This window comes from Orycteropus afer, unplaced genomic scaffold (genome assembly GCF_000298275.1).
Source record: "Orycteropus afer afer isolate SDZICR_OR568_19922 unplaced genomic scaffold, OryAfe1.0 scaffold00761, whole genome shotgun sequence".
Lineage (NCBI taxonomy): Eukaryota > Metazoa > Chordata > Mammalia > Tubulidentata > Orycteropodidae > Orycteropus > Orycteropus afer.
In genome coordinates, this window is record NW_006922348.1 from 359,777 (window position 1) to 367,195 (window position 7,419).

Genomic DNA, 7,419 nt, shown 5'->3' on the forward strand with positions numbered 1-7,419 from the left:
TTAACAATTAGTGGCACACACAGGTTGGGCCAGGATGATCCCAAATGTGAAACGTTATGTGAGTTATCTTTGGCCTTATGAGATGGGCTTTAAGTTACCAAGGCAAAGATGTCTGTCATAGTTTTCCCAAAACAAGTTAATCAAAGGTGCCTGGGGCCTGTGAGTGTGCTGATAACCCCCTCTATTCCCATTCACCCCCACACATGGCAGGAAGCATGTCATCACTGCTGAGGATGTGGAGCTATAAACTTTAGGCTATGTGACTTAAAATAACAAACCAATGTGTGCAGCCTCTCCTTCTCAAGCCATTTCCTAAGTATGATTCTTTGGTTATAGCATTATGATTCTTGTCAGATGCAGAAGCTATACATGTGGGAATGTTATGCTTGTCAAAGTTAGTATTCTTTTTTAAAAAGTAGAAACAACTTAAAACTAATTTCCTTCCAGTGTTCTTCTACCCACAGGTAAGGTATCTAATGTCTCAGAAAAACTATTCAGTGTGTCTAGAATACAAATAGAAGGTGTACTGTAATTCGAGACAATTTGGTGGTGCCAAGGTTAATAGAAGTCTCTTTTCTTGACTTGACTTACTTTATTCAGTATTTGGAAGCTTTATGAATTATAAAGGTAAATGCTGTGAATAAATACAATTTCTGTTATTCCTGAGGGAATAGCTCAGAATGTGTTGTACTTTAAAGCACTGGAACTTTAAAAACTGATCAAGTTAGGTCAGAAAGGAGTTTTAAGCTGTATAAGCTTTGAGTGTTCTTTTCCTAGGAAGCAATAGCAAATCCATAGATTCACCTCTGTTAAAAGGTTGACAAAATTTTAATAAAGATTAATACTTCCTCTGGTCCCTGGAAAAGCTTTGTGACTTAATGGGTGGGCTTGATCTTATAGATAGAAATGTTCTGTCTTTATACTGAAATATTCTGTAAGATTAAATGAGATATCTGTCAAGTGCCTAACCCACAGTTCCTGGCACGTAATAGGCATTTTTGAAGTGCAAGTTCTCTCTTTCCTCTTTCAATATTCCTAGATAGTTATACCCAGACATTTGTGACTATATCATTCATAAGTTGTTCCAAACCCTTTTTGAATCCCTTCTATTGCATCCTTCTGGTATAAGAGATGTGAGTCATCCAAGAAGGAACACAGAAGAAAATTGAAGTAACAGTCTGCAAAGTACAATAAGATAACATTTTAATGAAAATTGCCAAAAATAGATTACTCAGTGTGTATAGGCATATTTAAGTTTTGTGTCACAATACACAGTTGCATAGAAATCTTGTGGTCCTCTGAAACCAGATCAACAAACGGTAAATCAAAAAATATTTACTGAGCACCCATTGTGTGCCAGGCACTATGCTAGATGTCTTAGAAGATGCAAAGACAATTAAGACCTCTGCCTCTGCCTCAAGCAGGTGGAGAGGGAGGGTGGTGTAAATGTTGGGGAGATACGCAAAAACACATGTACTTATAATACAGAGCAGCATAAAGAACAACGACTATGGAAATGTGAAAGGGGGTACAAAGGATTATACAAAACACCCTCCCCTCCTGGAGTTGCAAATATAATTGAAAAAATTAGTACGTAAAAAGGTCAAACATTGTAACAGTTAGCTATAGCCTGGCTGACCCCCTCTCTTTGTCTGTACTCTCTGTTTTAGAATTTTGCCCTTCCATCTCCTGGGATAATAATTCCACTCTTCCAAATGTCTTTTCCCCACCTCTCTACTATCTTCCTAGATCTATCTTCAAGGCCTGTGCTTTTCAAAAGTCCCTATCTAAATATACCAAGCCCCATTGAGCTCTTTCTTCTGTGTGTTTATTCCTTCATTTAACAAATATTCATTGTGTCCCTACTACTTGCCAGGCCCTATTCAGACCTGTATTTAGAGATACAAAGGCTAACAAAATAAAACCAGTGTCCTCTAAAAGCTCACAATATAATAAAGGTGACAGAACATTATGCTAAATTCCAGGACATATAAGGAACATAGAGGAAATGTTTCATCAAGACTTTGAACTGAGTCTTCAAAGTTGATGGGGAGTTTCCAGAGGAAAAAGTGGGGAAAAGGGCATTGTAGGCAGAGGGAACAGAGATCAGAAAGGACCTGATACCTCATGGGACCAGTGAGAAGTTTGGTATGTGTAGAACATTGGTATGTGAGAAAGACTGGGAAGGATTAAGGCTTGAACAGAAATTGGGGCCAGGTTTTAAAGGGCCTTGAATGCTGTACTAAAGAGCTTATGCTTTTTTTTTTTTTTTTTCCTATGAAAACAGATGCGCTTCGATTTTTAGAAAGATCACTTGGTAGTGTGGAAGATAGATTGAAAAGTGGAGAAACTTGAGAAAGGTAGATGACTTCCTTTAATACTTATAGTCTGTACCACTCATTTAGCTATCTGTGTTTTGGTTGTTTGAATCCCCCCTCACTGTCCAGCAAAGTGTCAGCCACCCACCTAGTTGCTGTTCATTCATTGAATGAACTGAATAAATGACTGTTTAAATAATTATCTTCATATTCACCATGGAAAACTTCTATTGTGAAGATAGAAAATTTGGAAACATAACCTAGTCTTTCTCTGGTAACACAAATTAGACTGGTTTTTGCAGGAAGTACTAGGTATGCCAGCTGTCAGAAATAGGTGTATCCATGGGAAAACACTAGATTGGCAATTAAGGGAAATGAATTGGGAGGCAAGTCCAGCACAAATTTTAAAGGCAACTAGAGGTGGGACTTCAAATATAGCCCTCATGAAATACAAAGCCAGTGATGCCATAAAGCCAGTGATCAGGGGGTTAGTACCAGCGTAGGAATTGAGAAGGCAAGTTAGCCAGCTAGGAATGGAATAAGAAGGCAATCCCAGCTGGAAGAAGAGTTAGGCTCCACTTGGAAAGCAAAGAGGAATGGAACCTACCTATATGACGGGCCCAGGTGTCTCTACCCCAGGGAAAGCCCAAAGGTGACATGGTCCCATAAAAAGACCAGTACTTGGCTAACTTAGCATAATCATCCACATCATATAATAATTCTTATATATAAGAATGATCTATTTGGACCCAGTAATGCTATTTGGATTCCATGATCTGGGATAGAATAAGGCAGTCATGTTATGTCATGTATATGTATGTAATCATCAAGTAGGTTTATTAAAAATTTTGATGAACAAAAAGTATATAATCTACTTAACTACATCCCTTTTAATGGATTAACTGGATAAACAATGCCTCATTTATGTAAGGAAATATGTGCAGCTATTAAAAATAATTTGGCCTATCTATTTAAAAGTGGCAAGACTCTGCAATTCTCCATTCCGTTATAGGTAGGGTCACTATGAGTTGGAACTGACTGGACAATACCTAACAACAACAACAACATATAGAGAATATGTTACTAATATGAAACAATCTCCAAGATACATTATTAAGTGTGGGGAAAGCAAGGCATGGAAAAGTACATATAGTATGCTGCCAGTTGTGTACACAAAGAATATCTCTGGAAGTACACAAAGGCCTGATAATAAACAATGCCTTTGGGGAAGGAAACAGGGAGACTAGAAGACAGCAGTAGGACAGAGACATACTTTCTTATAAATACTTCTTTATGTTTTTTTTAAAAAAATGATTTCTTACATAATTGGACATAATAAGTTTTCTAAATGAAATATAATTTACATGAAATATACCCACTCCTCACTTATTGATAAGGTTAAGTTCCAAAGACCAGGTCGTTATGTGGAAATCAGCATTAGGCAAAAATGGAGGGTGACAAAATCAGATCACAAAATGGAGGGTGACTACCTCATTATATAACTGCCAAATCACATCAATACATAACTGACAAATCACCTCGGAAACCCGAGGGGTTGCTATGAATCAAATTGATTTGATGGCAGTCAGTTTGGTTTTTGAGTTTGGTAGATTTTTTTATTATTGTCATAAATGCTAAATGTCAGATAACAAGGTAATCAGTAAGTGAGGAGTAGGTGTATAACACATATTTTAAGTCTCTAGTTTGCTGAATTTTGACAAATGTATATCCCCTTTAACCACAATTCCAATCATGATATGGAATATTTCCATCAACCCAGAAAGTTCCCTTATGCCCCTTTCTAATCAGTGTCTCTCTACCCAGAGGCAACTACTGTTCTTATTTCAGTTACTATATCTAACTTTTGCCTATTCTAGAACTTAAAAATCATATGTTGGGCATTCTTTTGTGTCTGGCTTCCTCTGTTAACATAATATTGACATTCATCTGTATTATTGCATATATCAACTTAAAACAAAAAAACACTGCTGCTGAGTCAATTCCAACTCATAGCAACCCCCATTGGCTTTCCAAGGTTGTAAATATTTATGGAAATAGATTGCCTCATCTTCCCCCACAGAGCAGCTGGTGGGTTTGAACCTCCCGCCTTCTGGTTAGCAGCTGAATGCCTTACCCACTACACCACTAGCGCTCTTTGATTATATCAATAGTTTGTGTCTTTTTATTGTTGGGTATTCTTCCATTGTACGAATATATAATACCCAATTTTTTATTTATTCTCCTGTTGTGTGGACATTTGGGTATTTGGGTTGTTTCCCTTTTTTTGGGGGGGGGGCTGTTATTAGTAAAGCTACTATAATATACATGTACAAGTCTCATTTTTCTTGGGTAAATACACAGGAGGAGAATTGCTGGGTCATGGAATACATGCTTCTTTAACTTTATAAGAAAGTTTCGAACTGTTTTCTAAAGTAATTTTGCCATTTTACACACTCACCAGCAAAATATGAGAGTTCCAGTTGCTCTACATTCTTACCAACACTTAATATTTGTTGCCTTTTTAATTTCAGCCTTTCTAGTGGATGTGTGATAGCATGTAACTGGGGTTTTTAATTTGTTTTTCTTTCTCTGATGACTAATGATGTGTACCATTTCATGTGCTTATTTACCATGCATTAACTTCTTTTTATGAAGTCAAGTATTTTGCCCAATTTTATGGGACCATTTGTCTTTTTATTATTAAGTTGTAGGAGTTGCCAGTTGTATGTTTTATGAATTTTTCAGCAATGTGTGGCTTCCCTACTTATTTTCTTGATGACATCTTTAAATGAGCAGAAAATTTTGATAAGGTTGAATTTATCAGATATTTTCTTTTATGGCTAATGGTTTCTGTGTGCTCTAAGAAATCTATCTACCCCAGTGTCATGAAGATATACTTCTATGTTTCCTTCTAGAAGCTTTATACTTTTAGCTTTTTATGTTTAAGCCTATGGTCCATCTTAAATTAATTGTGTATGGAATGAGGTAGAGACGAGATTCCTATCTTTTTTCCTCATATTGATATCTTGTTATTCCAGTACCATTTGTTGAAGATATTTTCCATTCCTCATTAAATTTCTTTGGCACTGTATTAGTTTCCTGTTGCTGCTGTAACAGATTACCAAAAACAGTGGCTTAAACCGACATAAATTTATTATCTTACAGTTCTGGAGATCAGAAGTACAAAATGGGTATCATGGGGCTAAAATCAAGGAGTCAGAAGGGCTGCTTTCCTTCTGGTAGCTCTAGGAGTAAATCTATTACCTTGACTTTGCCAGCTTGTAGAGGCTGCCCACATTCCTTGGCTCTTGGCCTTAGCCAGGAATTGCATCAATCCAGCATCTGCTTCTGTTGTCATAACTTCTCTGACTTTATTGCCTCCCTCTTTCACTTATGAGAAACTTTGTGATTAAATTAGGTCTACTCAAATAATCCAGGATAATCGCTCCATCTCCAGATCCTTAGCCACATTTGTAAAGTCCATTTTGCCATGTAAGTTTTCAAGGATTAAAATGTAAACATCTTTAAGGGCCATTCACCAGGCATCCTTGTTGAAAAATATTTGACTCTTTATGTATTCTGTGTAACGAACATGGAAGCAACAGTCAGAAAATCTACCTATGTATTGCACAGGGCAAATCTGCTGCAATAGACCTCTTTAAGGTGTCTAAAAGCAAAGATGTCACTTTTTTCAAAAATTGTGATTTGGGTGAATGTTCACGGAACAAATTCCTTTTCCATACAGTAGTTCATACACATTTTGTTTCATGACATTGATTGCAATCCTCATAAAGTAACAGGTCTATTCCCACTTCCTCCCTGTGGTTATTTACCTTTTCCTATGCATTCCTGCCCTCTGAGCTGTCTCCTTATGCAAATGCTGTCCTTCTGATCTCCCATGGTTGATTGTTCTAAAGAGTGTACCTACCTGGTATAAAGATTCACCTTATATACCTATCATTTGTCTGGAAGCCATGGGAGTGAGTTTAATTCCAGGCCTGAAGGGTAAGTAGGGGCCATAGTCTCAGGGATTTCACCAGTCTCTATCAGACCAGTAAGGCTGGTCTTTTTTTTTTTTTTTTAATTTTGAGTTTTGTTCCACATTTTTCTCGTAGTCTATCAATGATCTCCTATTTTGATGCCTTTCTGAGTGGTTGATGGTGATAGCCAGGCACCACCTAGTTGTTCTGGCCTCAAGGTCATGGAAGCTGAGGTTCACATGGTCCACTAGTCCCTCGGATTAATTGTTTCCATGCATCTTTGATTTTCTTCATTATTCTTTGCTCCAGACAAGAAGAGACCAGTTGTGGCATCTTAGATGGCCACTTGCAAGTTTTTAAGACCCCAGTCACTACTTACCAAATAGGATGTAGAGTAATGTTTTTGTGTAATATTGTATGCCAATTGAGCTTGATGTCCCCTGTGACTGTGGTCCTGCAACTGTGGTCCCAAGCCTGTGGGCTTAGTCACTCACTCCCTCAGTGTGTTTGGCTGTGGCTAAGAAGTTACCCACCACTCGTCTGTTAGTTCGTCATACTGTGGTGGCTATGCTGCAGGTATTTCAAATACCTGCAGGGTTCTCATGGTGGACAGGTTTCTGCGGAGCTTCTAAACTAAGACAGACTGGGAAGACAGATGAGGCCATGCACTTCTGAAAAAGTTGGCCGATGGAAACCTTATGAATAGCAGTGAAGCACTGTCTGATACATTACTGGAAAACTGTATGAATAGCCCTGAAATGTTATCTCATATAGTGCTGGAAGATAAGCCCCTCAGGTTGGAAGGCACTTAAAATATGACTGGGGAAGAGCTATCCCCTGGAAGTAGAGTTGAATTAATGACGTGGATGGAGTGAAGCTTTCAGGACTTCCATTTGCTGATGGGGCATGAGTCAAAATAGAAAGAAACAGCTGCAAATATCCATTAATAATGAGAATGTGGAATGTACAAAGTATGAATCTAAGAAAAATGGAAGTTGTCAAAAATAAAATGAAACACATAAAGATCGATATCCTGGGCATTGTTGTTGTTGTTGTTAGGTGCCGTCGAGTCATTTCCAACTCATAGAAATCCCATGCACAGCAGAACGAAACACTGCCCG

General features: G+C 37.8%; 1 protein-coding gene across 1 annotated transcript in view; it reads left to right on the forward strand.

The window, feature by feature from the left end:
- Positions 1-7,419, forward strand: part of HDAC8 (histone deacetylase 8) — a 536,169-nt gene that overhangs the window by 290,045 nt on the left and 238,705 nt on the right. The window lies entirely within an intron of this gene.